The sequence below is a fragment of the Electrophorus electricus genome, chromosome 5 (genome assembly GCF_041902795.1).
Source record: "Electrophorus electricus isolate QZ-2024a chromosome 5, ASM4190279v1, whole genome shotgun sequence".
In the NCBI taxonomy this organism is placed as follows: domain Eukaryota; kingdom Metazoa; phylum Chordata; class Actinopteri; order Gymnotiformes; family Gymnotidae; genus Electrophorus; species Electrophorus electricus.
In genome coordinates, this window is record NC_137501.1 from 22,335,831 (window position 1) to 22,352,575 (window position 16,745).

Below are 16,745 nucleotides of genomic sequence, written 5' to 3' on the forward strand. Positions count from 1 at the left end.
CTTAACACAGACAGAATTAACTTACTCTGTGGAGACTGTGTCTAACTTAAACCTTTCCTTCAAATAGAGCAGATCCTTGTTGCAGAGGTAATGTTTTTACCTTTATATGCTTTTCCCACTCATAGTCATGCAACACACACAAATGCACACCTCTTACAGACTCTCTCACACACATCCAAAGCAGACATTAATATCTGACAGTGTATATTGTACAGCACACTGCTGGCCGTCTGAACACATGATGGATATGATTCTAATTTGCACTATTATTCATCTAACACATTCATAGTTATTCACCTGAACACATGATGTTTCTGACTCTGTATCGCTATTAGTTATGCAATGGTGCCTCAATACTAGCACTAACTGAACAGAGTTCTGTATAAATATGATCTTTATAACAGCTGCCATAACAGCAAAAATGTAATGTCTGATTCTGTGAGCCACGGAATATAAACCTTTTAGGGACATATTTAAAATATCAGATTTTCTGCCAGAGTACAGAGTTGGCATTTTTTTCTAGCTTTAACCATACCTCCTCTTTCTTTGGAAATCTGGTTCATTGCTGCACAAACAAACAGAAAGGCATGTTTGTGTAGCTTTAACCCCCTCCAACGCTCCCTAGCAGGCCTGCAGGCATGCCCAAACTAGGATGCTCAAATAAATTACTTGATAACATCGAATATTCTTAAAGTACAGTACATGTATCAACATATCTTAGAACTAATGCAAGTACCTGCTTACCAATCTTCCATCGTCTACATGCATCTGCTCGGCAGAAATCCCATGCTGAATACATCGTGTTTTTCAGGTAAATTTCCACAATGATGTACCTGTCCTTTTAAATGGCCTTTTAAAACATTCTTCTGGTATAAGATAACTTCAGATTTTGTCATAGAAAATTCAATTACCATCAAGACAACTGTGGGACATGTTTAAATGATATACGGAGTCTTAGTAAAGTTCTTTGCGTGTTCACTTTTTTGAGTAAAAACACACGTTCGGTTCCTTCATAAACAAACCCAAACTACACAAGCGTTTGGTTAACTGAAAATGCACATTACTGATGTAAAAGTGTTCCTGAATAGAACAATAGACTGCCCATTTCTATTGATTTCTATTGGACATTGCAGTGCCATTGTCTTGGATTTACAGTGCTTCAGTGTTGTTAGCAGATAGCCTAGTGCATGGGTTTAACGCTTGTACAACTGTAGGAATGATATGATCGCCAATACTTTTGGACCTCATGGAAAGGAAGAGGCTTATTTCACCTGAAGTTTATGTGGAGTTGTTTGGGTGCTGCTAGCATGGACTAGCTTTGATGTTTGCATAGTAAATCACTGGATGTTTCCATTCACTGCTGGAAAAATTTGTAAGTATAAATGAGAAAATATACTATTTCTTTACAGCATTTACAGCATTTTCCCCAGCATTTACAATATTAGCTAGTATAATAGTAGTAGCTAGTAGAGTATTTTCCCCTAATGATGCCAACAATGATGCTATGAAGCCAATATTGTTGTGGAACTTACTAAAGTAACTTTCTGTTATGTTTTAGCAAAAAGAAACATACAAACTTGATATATAGTGAATAATGACTTTATTTGCATTGGAGAGGTTTTTGGACCCTTTGGAGAAGTCTAGGACTCATTACCTCTCGTCTATCTGACAAAACTGTAGATTGGGTGACTGCCATCTGGGATAATGTACAAATATGGTCTTATGATGATTTTATCACTAAATTCAAGGCAGTGTTTGATCACGCACATAAGGGAAGAGCCTGCAGGGAGATACTAAGTTGTGCCAAGGCAATCGTTCTGTGGCTGAATATGCACTAGAGTACTGTACTGCCACTGCACATAGTAGATGGAATGAGGCAGCATTGATCGTCACTTTCAGGAACAGTCTCAATTCAGAGGACTTACATGAACTAGCTTGCTAAGATGATAAGTTAGGTTTGAATCATCTTATAGCTCTATCTATCCATCTGGATCATTTTATTCAAGAACGAGAACTGCATAGATCTATTAGTTCTCACCCCACCTGTCCCTCTCCCAGTTAAAGACCAGAGCTTAGACGAGAGCATACAGTGAAACCTATGCAATGCGATTCTTCATGCTTAACCGAAGAGGAGAGGTGGCGCTGAGTACAGGAGGGTCTCTGTCTTTACTGTGGATCCTCAGAACATGTTATCTGGGACTATCATCCTAGACCCAATTGAGCCTCATCACTGAGCCATAGAAGAAGCATGCAGCCCACATGACAAAACAAGGTAGTGATCTTGTCCCCAAGAAAGATGATGGTGTCATTCCTAGATCTTTGTAAATTCAAGACCATTTACTCAGTACACACTAAATGGAAATAAAGATGCAGACTCTGGAATTAATTGAAGAGAATAGCTGGTCCCGTCTTTATTCTGAGCTCAATGTTACAAACGAGACATCATCCAGTGAATGTCTAACAGTCTCAAGTGGGCACACCTTTTATACGTTTTCTTCAAGGACCCTTAACCACTTTTATTCTTTCATTATACTTCTCCATGTTCCTCTATTGTTCTCCAAACCATACATTATTCAATACTTACACCAACTGGTTCTTGGTACCATTATGTTCAACCTGAACTACTTCTATTTCTTTCTTCTATATTCTATATCACTAGATGCCCATATTTGCTCTTCTGGGGATTTCCATATTATTTCTTTCAGTGCGTGGTCAGGATGTCCCGGCCTGTGGCTCCATCTGTCTTTCAGGCCTTCATCAATGATATTCTTTGTGAATACATTGGAAAATTTGTTATTGCTTATATTGATGACATCCTCATCTATTCCCCCAACATTGAAATCCATGTATAACATGTAGGAGTGGTATTGAAGACTCTTCTTGATAAAGGATTATATGTAAAGGGAGAGAAATGTGAGTTCCACCTTTCAACTATGACTTTTCTAGGATACATGATCAGCCATGGTGGAATCACTATGGATGATAAGTAGATCGAAGCCATCAACCAGTGGCCCATTCCTGTTACAGTTAAAAAAAAAAACTCCAGAGCTTCTTGGGATTTGCAAACTTTTACCGACACTTCATATGGAATTTTAGCAGCATTGCAGCTCCTCTCACAGCCCTCCTGAAAGGAGCAATGACCAAGCTACTTTGGAATCAGGAGGCTGATCAAGCATTCAGGAAACTGAAGGAAGCTTTTACCACTGCTCCCATATTTCGACATCCCATTCCTTCCATTCCATTTGTTGTGGAAGTTGATGCTTCTAACATCAGCGTAGGAGCTGTACTTTCACAATGATACGAGAAGTCCAAGTTACACCCAGTGGCTTATTTCTGTCGTATGTTATCAATGGCAGAACGTAACTATGGAATAGGAGAACATGAACTTTTTGCCATTAAACTGGTCTTAGAAGAGTGGAGTCATTGGCTAGAGTGGGCTGAGGGGAGAATACCAAACGGGAGTGGTATATGTGACTCTATACATGGGACTTCCGCAAGTTGGGGTCATGTCTCAAGTTAGGTCCCAAGTATATCGGTCCATATGAAATTACCAAGCACGTTAATGAAGTCACATATCAACTCAATGTACCTGCTCACTTTTGTGCTTCGAGGTCATTTCATGTGTCCTTTCTTAAGCCTGTTGTTGCTGTTGTGGTCTTTGGATGAGTTCACGCCTGAGGTCAGTCCTGTATTAAGTATGTTTGATGCTGTCATTAGCGAGCATTGTTTAGGAAGGGTTTTTTTTCGCATTATGCAATGCCTCTTCACAGAGTGTGATTTTCAAGAACTTTAGTAAGCAGATGACTCATTTGCATCATCTGTTTTGGTAGGACAGAGCCCATCCAAGAGCCAAAGGAAGCTGAGATAGGCCCCATTCCATGAAAACTTAGGAGCATACATGCAAGCTGATACCTACTCTTCCCTCGTCCAGTTGTTTGGCCAGTAGACAACTAATGAAAAACGTTTCAAAAGCATTTATGCAGAAGTCACTCTTCAAATGACTCTCTGTGCCGTGAGGAAACATATGATAAGGAAGTGCAATTTCCACCAAAGTTTAAGTAGGATCACTGAATTCAAAGTCTAGAGTACTATTACACTATGACTTCTAACGATAACGTAAAAACAGTAATGTCTCATTTGTTTATAATAAAGGAATGTAAAAGTTTATGAAATATTCTTAAAAGAGGACAATTTGATGAGAAGCTTGGTCTTGAACAGACCCTGAAACTCAGGACTGAACCAGGAATATTTTTTACATGTAACAACACATACATACATTAATATACTTCAAATATAACTTATTTTAATGGGGCTCTTCTCACAGCTTTTTTTGATGCCATCCCACGAATGGTATAATTTTCCTATACTACGTGCAATATAATTGTGAAAATTCAAATATACTTGAATTTGACATCATCCCACATATGGTATATTTTCCATCCCACGTGCAGTATATTTGTCATAGTTCAAATATATTTGAATTTGACACCATCCCACTTATGGTATATTTACAAACCAATGAAATTTAATTGAATGGGGATTTTCATTCCATCTGGAATATTTTTTGACAGACCAAGGTAATTGAATTTAATTGGGATTTTCATCCCATCTGCAATATATTTGATCATTAAAATTATTTATTATGACTCACCAAGTATCTATTTCTGTCTTTGTCTAAGGCCATACTGCTGGTTACTGCAAGTCTTTAAGAAGTTGGGCACCGTCTTCCATCAGTTCATCTCACCAATACCTTTTTCTGTCTTTGTCTAAGGCCATACTGCTGGTTACTGCTAGTCTTTAAGATGTAACTTTAGTAAGGGTGGGGGGGTCGGGGGGCAGATTTAAACATTGGTGGTGTTAGTTTCAACATATCTCCCACAAATTCAGAGAACTGCTGCTCACATTTCAAATATATTTCATTCAAGAATATATAGGGGTTTTGGACAGTAGAATTTCACAACTCTTAAGACAGATATGGGGTCAGGGAGAGATGTGGTTCAAGGAAAATTGGTATTAAAGCATAGAAATCCTATTTTGCAAAAATAAATTTTATATATTATTTATATTATATTATTAATATTATATTTGACAGTGTATTTGACAAACCAATTAAATTTACTTGTATTGGGATTTTCATCCCATCTGCAATATATTTGTCAGTTTATTTCACAAACCAATGACATTTACTGAATTGGGATTTTCATCCCATCAGCAATAAACTTGAACATTAACATGATTTATGACTCACCAAGAATCTATTTCTGTCTTTGTTGAAGGCCATACTGCTGGTTACTGCTGGTCTTTAAGATGTAACTTTAGTAAGAGGGACCCAGATTTAGGCAGTGGTTTTCGATTGGGATTACATTTCAATTGGGATCCCACATGCAATATATTTGGCATCATTAATTATATTTGAATTTGACATCGTTCCACATGCAATATATTTGACATTGTTAAAATATACTGGAATTTGACACCATCTCACATGCAGTATAATTGACAAATAAAATAGACTTTGATTGGGATCCCACATGCAATATATTTGACATAATTCAAATATATTTGAAGTGGGAGTGTCAGAAAGTATAAGTGCACATGTTGTGGGTCGGCATATGCCCACCTTTTAACCTAGAGACTTCAAACCTTGGGTAGTGGCCACCTAGGTGATCAGAAACAACAAAAATCAGGCACTTGCATTTTTGAACTCAGGGGGCGCTACTGAGCCAATGGATGAGATTTGGGGACAATCAGGCCTTCCCTGACCTTTTTTGACCGGTGTCCATTTGGTGCCCATTCATATATACTTAGAGTTTGATCCATGAGATGGGCAGACAGACGTGGACAGGACAGCTGGACGAACCTCCCCTTAGAGGTGGGATGGGATGTAGTGTACCAATGAAGGACCATCCCACTGGAAGCATATATGACACCATTCAACATGCCTGATTTGGGATTATAACTTTCTCTGTGCTCAGACTGCTTTCAGAGAGTTAAGTCTGTATGTGAAACTAGGGTCTCAGGTGGGGTGATGGGCAAGAAAGTGCAAGAGTGCCCCTAGTGAGTCCCAAAACCTCTATATTGATCATGTTAATCAAGTCAGCGAAGGAAAGTGAGACATGTCTGGCTGATCATGCAACCTAGCACGCTTTGGGATCCAAAAAGAGCTAGCCATCCATTCACACATATATGTGTCAATTGCCAATATATGGGGCCCAATCCCAAAAATTGTATACCGGTACTTACTATGAGTAAGTCTATCAGTAAGTCAAAAAGGATAGGCTCAGAAGTGTTAATTTTTATAAAGTAGTTTTATAAAGTTTATTCCATGCGAAGAGAACTAGCTAGCCTAACCTGGGATAACAAATAGTGGACATTGTCACAGATGGGGGAAAGGATAGAAATGTGAAAGGTCAGTTTGTTCAGAAACATCCTGTTTCTTCCCTTCATCTAGAGGTATTTCAAAAAAGATCTCAAGCACACTTCACTGGCAAAGTAACAATGTTTTCACCTGAAGGCGAACTTGAACTCTAGATCCTCAGATGAAAATGCCAAAGATCTACCAACTCAGATATCCTAAGTACTTCAGCAAGGATTAAGGATATGGAAAATAAGTCTCAAGCTTTGATAAGGTGTCTGTGTGCCAATCTTCTCAGGACACACAAAGGCCCATACGTCTGTGAAAGCGTCATATGCGTTTCACATGAAAGTAATTTTCTTTCCATGTGTTGTGATGGAAAATATTATTTGATCATGTATTATCATGTGATTCATATGTAATGATTCATATATAATCATGTTAATCCTTTCCATCATATAATCCTCTATGAATGGTTTAGTCTGCAAACTCTGTCTCTGTATATTGTGTGAACAAATGACTGTGGTAATGTTGCTTTATGACCTGCATGTGTTGTGACCTGCAGGGGTCGTAAAGAGGGAATAGGCTTTTGTTTTCTTGCAAATGGTGTCTGTCCTTTGAAGCGTCCTGGCATATGCAGGAATGTTCATCACCAAATGGAGCAGGGAGTACGTAAACAAGATCACAGAGCACCCCCTCCCCGTGGAGGGGGTTGAAGTTTAGATATAAGGAGTAGAGTCAGTCTACCCCTTTAGAGCTTTCGCTTTCGAGCATTAGCTCTCACACAGCTGTTTTGTGTGTCCTATTTTCTTTATTAAATTGCTGTCTTAATCATGTCTGACTTGCTGTTTGTTCAAAATTCCACCACAGAAATTGGCATTGTCAGCAGGATCAGCGAGAGGCGCCATGCAGAGCAGCGGTGACTGAACTTTGAGGATGCTCCTCAGAGAGAATTTCTCGACTGAGCTGGAGAAAGAGGGAAACCTACAAGAATACGGGAAAGTACCTAACCAGGGAGTGACGTCCTGCTTGACTCCGGTGGTGTGCTCTGCTTGATCTAAAGGACTGAAAGTAAGTGGTGGAAAAAGTAAACTAATTTTTAGAAAGGTTCAAATATAGAAATCCACCAGAGTTTACCTGAGGGCGTGCCTGAGTAGAGAAAGCAGCGTAGTAGAGGAATACTAGCACTCAAAAAGGAGTCTGGGACTCCAGAGTCTGGGACTCCAATAGCCTAAAAGAGTTAGGCACACTGTGTAGATGTACAAGTGTAAGAGAAAATAGGCCCGGGCTGACAGGACGCCTTACATAGAGAAAGAAGGAAACTCTGTTAACCAGCATGAATTACTGGAGTGGAACTAAATTAAAGCAACTTTAGAGACGTGATTAACAGAAGAAGAAATAAAAAGGGGAGAGTGTCACCCATATCCATATTATTCATATTATTTGGTCATTATAATCACATTTCTGCAATCACCCTTACCAAAAAAAAAAAAAAAAATGGGTAAAGGGCAAAGTAAGGAATATGAATTTAGCAAAGACAAGTTTTCTAGTAGCCTGTTCTTCCAAATGAGTAAAGACTATGGGGAACATGTAAATAAACATGTCCCGTTCTGGATTAAATACTATGGGTTTAATGCATCGGGGACCTTGAGTGTTGCATATTTGCTTAAATTGATTGAAAGAGTAAAGGAGGCTGAAAAGAAAGCGCAGAAATATTTTGACAAGAATAGTGAAGATATGCTGGAAAAGGCAAAAATGTGGTTAGAGGAGGATGAAAAAAGACAGAAGCAGCAGGTAGGGTATAGAAAAGGTAATAATGAAGTGTCTCAGTGTGTTTCCTTAGCTGATCCTGACCTCGATGCTAACCCGCCAAGAGCCACCCAGCTGATTCAACAGCCACAAGCGCTAACAAATCCACCTCCATATCCTGAGCCAGGGACGTCATCGCTAATATCAAAGCCGTCTCCATATGACGAACCAAGACGACAACTGGAGGCAATAACCTCACCAGTGGCTCATCGCACTCGAAGTCACACCACTATAAAGCCATCTGTAGAGCTTGAGGCAGGCTGTGCCCCGCAGTTCCCGATGGTGGAGGTGTCTGGACCAGATGGAGTAATTATGGTTCACCGCCACTGGACCACAGACGACATCATGAAAGCGACCATCGGCCTGAGCAAACCAGGCGATATCGGCGGACGACGCTTTGGACAAGAACTTATGGCATTTTTGCAGTCCTGCAGACCAACTCAGGCTGAATTGAGACGATTGCTGATGATTCGACTTGGACTGCAGTATAACCGCATTGACAGAGACTGGGTGGATGTAGATGTTCACCTCCATCTGCCTGAGTGGAATGCACTGCCCCAAGGCCAGCTTGACTCAAATGGCCCATACAGAGAGATGATAAGAGGACTCATCGAAAGGGTGGAAGCAGCATACCTGACAACTATTAACACTGATATGATAGCGGCATGCAAACAAAGGGATGACGAGCCCGTGGCTGATTTCCTTGTCCCTTTGACACGCGTCCATACTGATCATTGTGGAATTGATGCACCAGCACAACGTGCAGCGGGACCCGGAGAAGTGGGGGCATGGGAAGCTCATCTGAGAAATAGCTTCCTCATGAATATGAGAAAGGACATTAGCGACCTCATCAGAAAGAACTGCATCGGTTATAGTCGAGCTCCTTTGTCAACTATCGAAGAACACGCCAAGCATCATGAAACTATTCTGGGTAAAAAGGATGCTAGACGGGAGTGCCAGCACGCCGACATCACCCACCAGGCGATGCTGACAATGCTCCAAACAGTAGGAGACAGGAAGAGGTCACGAACGTGGCAGAGGACGCGGCCCGGACGAGGGAGAGGAAGAGGTCGAGGAAAAGAGTTTGGAGGAAGGGAATGCTATAATTGTGGAACATTCTGACACTTTGCAAGAGACTGTCCTGAAGAAGAAGGGGAAGATAGTGACAACATGGCTGTGGAAGTTAAAAAAGATTGACGGGCAGAGGAGAGGCAGGGCAGCGACGGGCCACTGAAGGAAGACGACAAAAGGGAAGTAACAAATTTAAATTACCAATTACTACAGCAGATTAGTAAAGGGTCAAGAGGCCTCCCTGAAGTAATTGTGAATGTAGTGGGAAAAAATGTTAAGTTTTTGGTTGACAGTGGTGCCACCCACTCGGTGTTGAGAGAAGGTTTAACAGAATGTAGAATGAGACCAGGGTATTTGATAAAAGTAATTGGAGTGGGAGGCCATCCTATCGATGAAAGGCCTCTCCAATGTAGTTTAGGAAATAGCCAATTTAAACATAGTTTTTTGGTGTCAGAAACGTGTCCAATTAATTTGTTAGCTAGAGACCTGATGTGTAAACTTGGATGCACAATTAGCAGCAACCCAGAGGGGTTATTTGTCACATGGGAAACACCCACACAGGGAGTCCAGTTAGAAGTGGGGGTCCCTTTGTATGTTTATGAATTGCAGTGCACTGCTGGGGAAGTACTAACACATTTTATGACTGAAGTTACTAACACGCTACCTGGTGAGCTGATTATTAAACAAAGTGACTCTATTGACAGTACGATGAAGGTCCATGAAGGACCAGATGTTGATTTTGAGCAGAAATTTGACTTAGGGGGCAGCGACAGTTTGATTATCACAGCTATAGCATGGGACTGCGAGTGGGCTGCGGGAGTGGTGCAGCTCTCAGCTAAAAAAAAATATTCGGTCTCGCATGCAGCGCCTCATGTGTCGCTGGCTAGTGCACATGCCGACCCAGCCTGGCAGAGAGTAGGATTATGGACCAAACGTGTGTTGAGCGCAACTGACTGGGTAAAAGAACCCCAGTGTAAAATTATGTATAGCTCGAGCATAAAAACGTGGAAAATGCCAGCCCGTATAGGTTAAATTGCAAAAGGGGGGTTGAGCTTGTGAGTCCAAATATGACAATTATGGCAGCCTCTGTTAACCTCTCAGAGGAAGAGGAGGAGGAACTGAAAACAGTTCCTGCAGAGTTATGGGCACAGGGAAAAAATGATGTGGGCTTAATAAAAGGATGCGAGCCTGTCCACATCACCCCAAAATCTGATTATAGACCACACCAGCACCAATACCCTCTGAAACCAGAGGCAGCAGAGGGTATTAGGCCGGTGTTCCAATCATTAAAGCAAGCAGGAGTAATCGTGCCATGCCCAGACTCACCGGTACGTACTCCAATCTTCCCAGTTAAGAAACCAGGGAAAGATGAATGGAGATTTGTGGAGGATTTGCAGGCTGTCAACGTGGCAGTACACCCTAGAGCCCCATAAGTTCCAAATCCACACACCATTCTCTCTCAGATCCCACCAGACCACAAGTGGTCCAGTGTAGTTGATTTGGCCAGTGCTTTTTTCAGTGTAACTGTGCACAAGGATAGCCAATTTTGGTTTGCTTTCACTTTTGAAGGAAAGCCATACACATTCATGAGGTTGTGTCAGGGGTATTGTGAATCACCAACTATTTACAATGCCGCCCTACACCAAAGCCTAGAGGCTTTAGAGCTTCCTGAAGGAACAGCTCTGCTGCAATATGTTGATGATCTTTTAATTTGTGGAAAAACACGAGAAGCGTGTAAACAAGCCACGGTGGCACTGTTACATCATTTAGCAGGGGAAGGCCACAAGGCATCCAAATCTAAATTACAGTTTTGCAAGCAGCAAGTGCACTTTTTAGGACATGACATTACTGAACAAACGCGCATGCTGACTAAAGACCAGGTGAATGCTATTTTGACTATACCGAAGGTTACGACAAAAAAACAGCTTCTGTCCTTCTTAGGTATGTGCTCCTAAGGTAGAACATTTATACCATCTTATGCAGAGCATGAGGGGCCACTCAGGAATATAATACCGACCAAGGGGTCGAATTCCTCTCAGTTAGAGTGGACGCCAGAGGCTGAAGCGGCCTTTACAGCATTGAAGCAATTACTACAGGTCATGCCTGCCTAATGCATCCCAGACCTCAGTAAATCATTCAAACAGACAGTGGATGTGAAAGGACAATATATGACAAGCGTTTTAACGCAAAAACACAGGGACAAACAGAGGCCAGTAGCCTACTTCTCAGGAAAGCTGGATGCAGTTGCAGCAGGCCTGCCATTGTGCATAAGAGCAGTAGCCGCAGCAGAAAAGGCCCTAGTAGCATCCAGAGATATAGTAGGATATGCTAATCTGACCCTATACGTTCCCCATGCAGTATCGCAAATGTTGCAGGACCAAAAGGTGGCACATTTATCCACTCAGCGATGGCTCAGGTACCACACTGCTTTATTGGACATGCCAAATGTTACTGTGAAATGATGCACAACCTTGAACCCCTCCACTCTATTGCCTACAGAGGAGGAGGGGGAGCCCCATGACTGCCAACAAGTGTTAGAAATTGCAACATCTCCTAGAATAGATTTAAAGGAGGAACCGATACTTAATGCGGACCTGGAGTTGTTTGTGGATGGCTCAGCCAAACGTAACTCTCAAGGCACTAATCGAGCAGCATATGCCGTCGTTTCACACACAGAAGTGGTGAAAGCAGAACCACTCCCATCTAACTACTCAGCACAGGCAGATGAGCTTGCCGCACTCATACGGGCATGTAAGATAGCACAGGATAAGACTGTGAATGTTTGGACTGATTCCTGATATGCTTGGGGAGTGGCACATGACTTTGGGGCCATTTGGAAACATCACAACTTTCTCACCAGCTCAGGAGCAAAGATAAAAAATCACTGCCTGGTAGCAGAACTATTGGAAGCAATCCAACTACTGAAGGAAGTAGCAATTATGAAGTGTGCCGCACACACAAGGGCGGATGACGCTGTGTCGCAAGGAAATGCTCGTGCGGATAAAGTAGCTCAACTCACAGCGTTACAACCACTAAATCCACAAATGGCACAAGCAGATACTGAACCCAGGATAACTACTAAAGATATCCAAAGACAAGCCACTCTACAGGATTATGCGAAATGGAAAAAAGGGGGGTGTAAACAAATAGGTGGGATATGGGTACACCCAGGCATAAACAAACCATGTCTCCCCACATCTTATATGAAAGGACTAATTGAGATTGCTCATGGGAGGAGTCACATGAGCAAAGGGGGGATAGTGGAGAGTATAACGAGACATTGGTATGCACCGGGAATAAACACACATACCCCAAATTTTTGTTCCCGATGCCTGGTATGTGCACAACATACACTGCATGGAGACAATCATACCAAACATGCACCTGCCAGACATATGCCGTCTAGTGAACCATTTCAACATTGGCAAATAGATTTTGTAGAACTAACACCAGCAGAAGGGATGAGATACATGCTTGTGTATGTGTGCATGTTTAGTAAGTGGGTAGAGGCCTTCCCAACGGGAGAACAAGATAGTGATGCAGTAGCAAAAGCGCTACTGAGAGAAATTATTCCCTGGTGGGGGTTGCCGCAACGAGTGTCCAGTGACAACGGAACACCCTTCGTACACAAAGGGTTAAAAGCTCTGGCTAAATACCTAGGAGTGGATATGAGAAAACACTGCAGCTATCACCCTGCTAGCGCAGGGGCGGTAGAAAGGGCAAATGGAACCATTAAAGGGGGATTAACTAAATTGATGCAGGAAACAGGCATGAATTGGGTTAAATGCCTCCGCCTAGTCCTGTGACAATGTCGAACCAGGCCGCAGGTACGAACAGGCTTATCAGCTTTTGAGATCAACCCAGGTGGAGAGGGCCATTCCAAGTGCTACTGAGGACCAACACTGCTGTCAAAACCAATGGAAGAGCAACTTGGGTACACTATACCCACTGCAAAAAAGCACCTGAGAGCCCTACGAATGACTAGTAACCATGAAGAGCAAAATGACTAAAGTGATGACTCTGGCAGAAATGGCAGGTGCACTGTACCTTGTAGGTGCTCTGGCTGCTCTTCTGTTATTACGACTGTCAAACACCGAGCCAGAGCCAGGGGAGGGGGTTGAAGTTTAGATATAAGGAGTAGAGTCAGTCTACCCCTTTAGAGCTTTCGCTTTCGAGCATTAGCTCTCACACAGCTGTGTTTCTGTGTCCTATTTTCTTTATTAAATTACTAACTTAATCACGTCTGAATTGCTGTTTGTTCAAAATTCCACCACAGTGTGCATATCCCACATTTCATGTTTCTGTAATTCAGCCAATCATTTCTCTCTCTACAGGACATTTTAGAATGTTATTCTAACCATATATGTCCTTTCTCCATTCATGTACACAAAGTGCAGTATGCATCCAAAAGTCATCAAAAGAGATACCTGTTGGTAACTGAACATCTCCAACTCGTACAATGCGATGTTTCTTCTTTGAGTCAAATGAATTTGACAATTCAAATATGCACAACTGGCCGTGTTTCTAGCCAACATACTGGTGTTTGGACCTATGGAACTGCTAGTCTGTTACCTTCGATAGCTCAGTTGGTAGAGTGGAGGACTGTAGAAGTTAAAATTGTCATCCTTAGGCAGTCGGTTCAAATCCGATTCGAAGGAAGTTTTTCTTCCCAATGAAATTTTCCATTTTGACTGTGCAAAAATAGCTTTCCCTGACGAAAATCGAACCCAGGGCATGGAGGTGAAAGCACAGAATCTTAGCCACTATTCCATCGGGAACCAAGCCATGGATCCTTCTTGTCACCAACATTTTTCAGTGTCTGCACTCCTACTATACTGATGACATTTGGATGCATACTGGACTTGGTATGCATAAAAGGAAGCAGGCCATAAAGCGAGTTATTCATCTTTCTTTTTGTTCTACAAAATAGATGAAGTTTGCAAGAGTCAAGACTCTTTTTTTGCCATCTGGGATCACTCAAGAAAAGTGGGAATGCTAGTGTCACTAACACATGGAAAGAGCTGTAAATGTAATGTTTCGTACACACAGGGAGAAAACGTCAGGCAGAACTAAAGGGGTTAGCTGACAGATGTTATAGCATTCCCCTTTTGTCTCCTTCACTATTAGAAAGCTCTTCACCTGTCATGTCAGTTAAAATGCTCTGGATTGGGGAGGATGACCAAACCAGTCCATATGGGCCTTTGTGTGTCTTGAGAAGATTGGCACACAGATACCTTATCAAAGCTTGAGTCTTGGTTTCCATGTCCTGAATCCTTCCTGAATAGCTAGAATGCTTTGTTTGTAACCTGGATAGCTCAGATGGTAGAGCATCAGACTTTTGATTGGAGGGTATAGGGTTAAATTCCCTGTACCCATAAAAGCATTGTTACTTTGCCATTAGTGTTCTTGTGAACTTTCATTGAATACATCTTGATCACGTCAAGAATCAGGACCCTGTTAACTAACTGATCTTTCACATTTCTATCCTTTAACCCATCTGTGACAATCTACATTGGCCATTGTCCCAGGTTAAGCTAGCTAGTTCTCTTGGCATGGAGTAAATGTTAAGGTCATGCTTACTTTATAAAATCAACACTTCTGAGCCTATCCTTTTCAACTTACTGAGAACATTTTCTTTGCAAGTTCATTACACCTTGTGTACTTGTTGTGTTGTGGTGAGCAGTTTAAATATAGGCTGAGAGAATGAGCAGACTTGTTCTAGTCACAGAATCCATTTACGTTTAAACAACAGAAGCTTGTCAGTGGAGGATGTACTTGCTCATACCTTTTCTGTTCATTTCCTTTTGTACACACTACAGACTGTGCCGTAGAAATGCTTGTCCGAAACATGAACATGCGCACTTGTTTATGTGTGCCGCCTTTTAGCTAATGCATCAGGGAAGTAATTTTGGAACAAAACTTCGAGACACTTGTTTTTCAGGCAAGTGTCTGTATTCAGGCAAGAACATGTGCATGTTCAAGTCCTTGCCCTCTACATCATTCTCTGAACTTGACTGAGAAACACCTGACACTGTGTGATGCCATTGCTTAATTGAGAGCCAAAGCAACAACAATCTTGGTTATCAAAGACTCACTCCACCCTGACCACAGCCTCTTCACTCAGAAGCCATGAGAAAACAACCATCGCAGCATGTGAGTAAAAATCAATCCTTTAAGGGGTTTTATATTTCAACATGCAGTTCGAAATCTCAATGTGTTCCACATGAAAGTAATTTTCTTTCCATATGTGCACATTGCACATTTAATGTTTCTGTATTTCAGCCAATCTTTTCTCTCTCTACATGACAACATTTTAGAAAATGTTCTACAAAAGCACTGAATGTTATTCTAACCATTTATGTCCTTTCTCCATTCATGTACACAAAGTGCAGTATGCATCTAAATGTCCTCAAAAGAGGTACATTTTGGTAACTGAACATCTCCAACTCGTACAATGCGATGTTTCTTCTTTGAGTCAAATGAATTTGACAATTCAAATATGCACAACTGGCTTTGTTTCTAGCCAACATACTGGTGTTTGGACCTATGGAGCTGCTAATGTGTTACCTTCGATAGCTCATTTGGTAGAGCGGAGGACTGTAGAAGTTAAAATTGTCATCTTTAGGCCCTCAGTTCAAATCCGACTCGAAGGAAGTTTCTCTTTCCACGCGAAATTTTCTGTTTTACCTGTGCAAAAATAGCTTTCCCTGACTGCAATCGAACCCAGGGCATGGCGGTGAAATCACAGAATCCTAGCCACTAGGCCATCGGGAACCAAGCCATGGGTCCTTCTTGTCACCAACATTTTTCAGTCTCTGCACTCCTACTATACTGATGACATTTGGTTGTATACTGGGCTTGGTATGCATAAAAGGAAGCAGGCCATAAAGCAAGTTATTCATCTTTCTTTTTTTTCTAGAAAATAGATGAAGTTTGCAAGAGTCAAGACTCTTTTTTTACCATCTGGGATCACTAATGAAAAGTTGGAAGGCTAGTGTCACTAACACATGGAAAGAGCTGTTAATGTAATGTTTTGTACACACAGGGAAAAAACTTCAGGCAGAACTAAAGGGGTTAGGTGCTCTTGATATGATATCTCCAGAGTTTCAACACATTGGGAATGGTATTCCATTGTAAAGAAGCTCACACACATATTTTTCTAAACACATATATTTTTGTCAAACTCTACAGAGTTTTAAGAGGAGAAGAAAAGCATTCATTAGATGCAAAGTGAAACTTGGCATGCTATGACACCACACTGCTAAAGGACTTAGTTGACAGATGTTAAAGCATTCCCCTTTTGTCTCCTTCACTATTAGAAAGCTCTTCACAGGACTTATTTGCTGGCAACTTTCCCTTCCATTCCTTCTCAACATTATGGGGTGGGACCCTCGGTTGTTTGAATCAAAATTCAAGGATCTTGTTTTTTTCCATTTTAAATCTGCTTGTGGTAATCATAAATGCATAAGCAGAAGAGGAATCAAACCTGGGCTGCAGTAGTGAGGTTGTC

At 41.5% G+C, this 16,745-nt stretch overlaps 1 non-coding gene across 1 annotated transcript; it reads left to right on the forward strand.

Moving 5' to 3' along the window:
- The first annotated feature begins 13,806 nt into the window (after positions 1-13,806).
- Positions 13,807-13,893, forward strand: trnay-gua (transfer RNA tyrosine (anticodon GUA)). The gene is given in 2 exon segments: positions 13,807-13,843; positions 13,858-13,893. It is a non-coding gene; the product is annotated as a tRNA-Tyr (tRNA).
- The last annotated feature ends 2,852 nt before the right edge of the window (positions 13,894-16,745 follow it).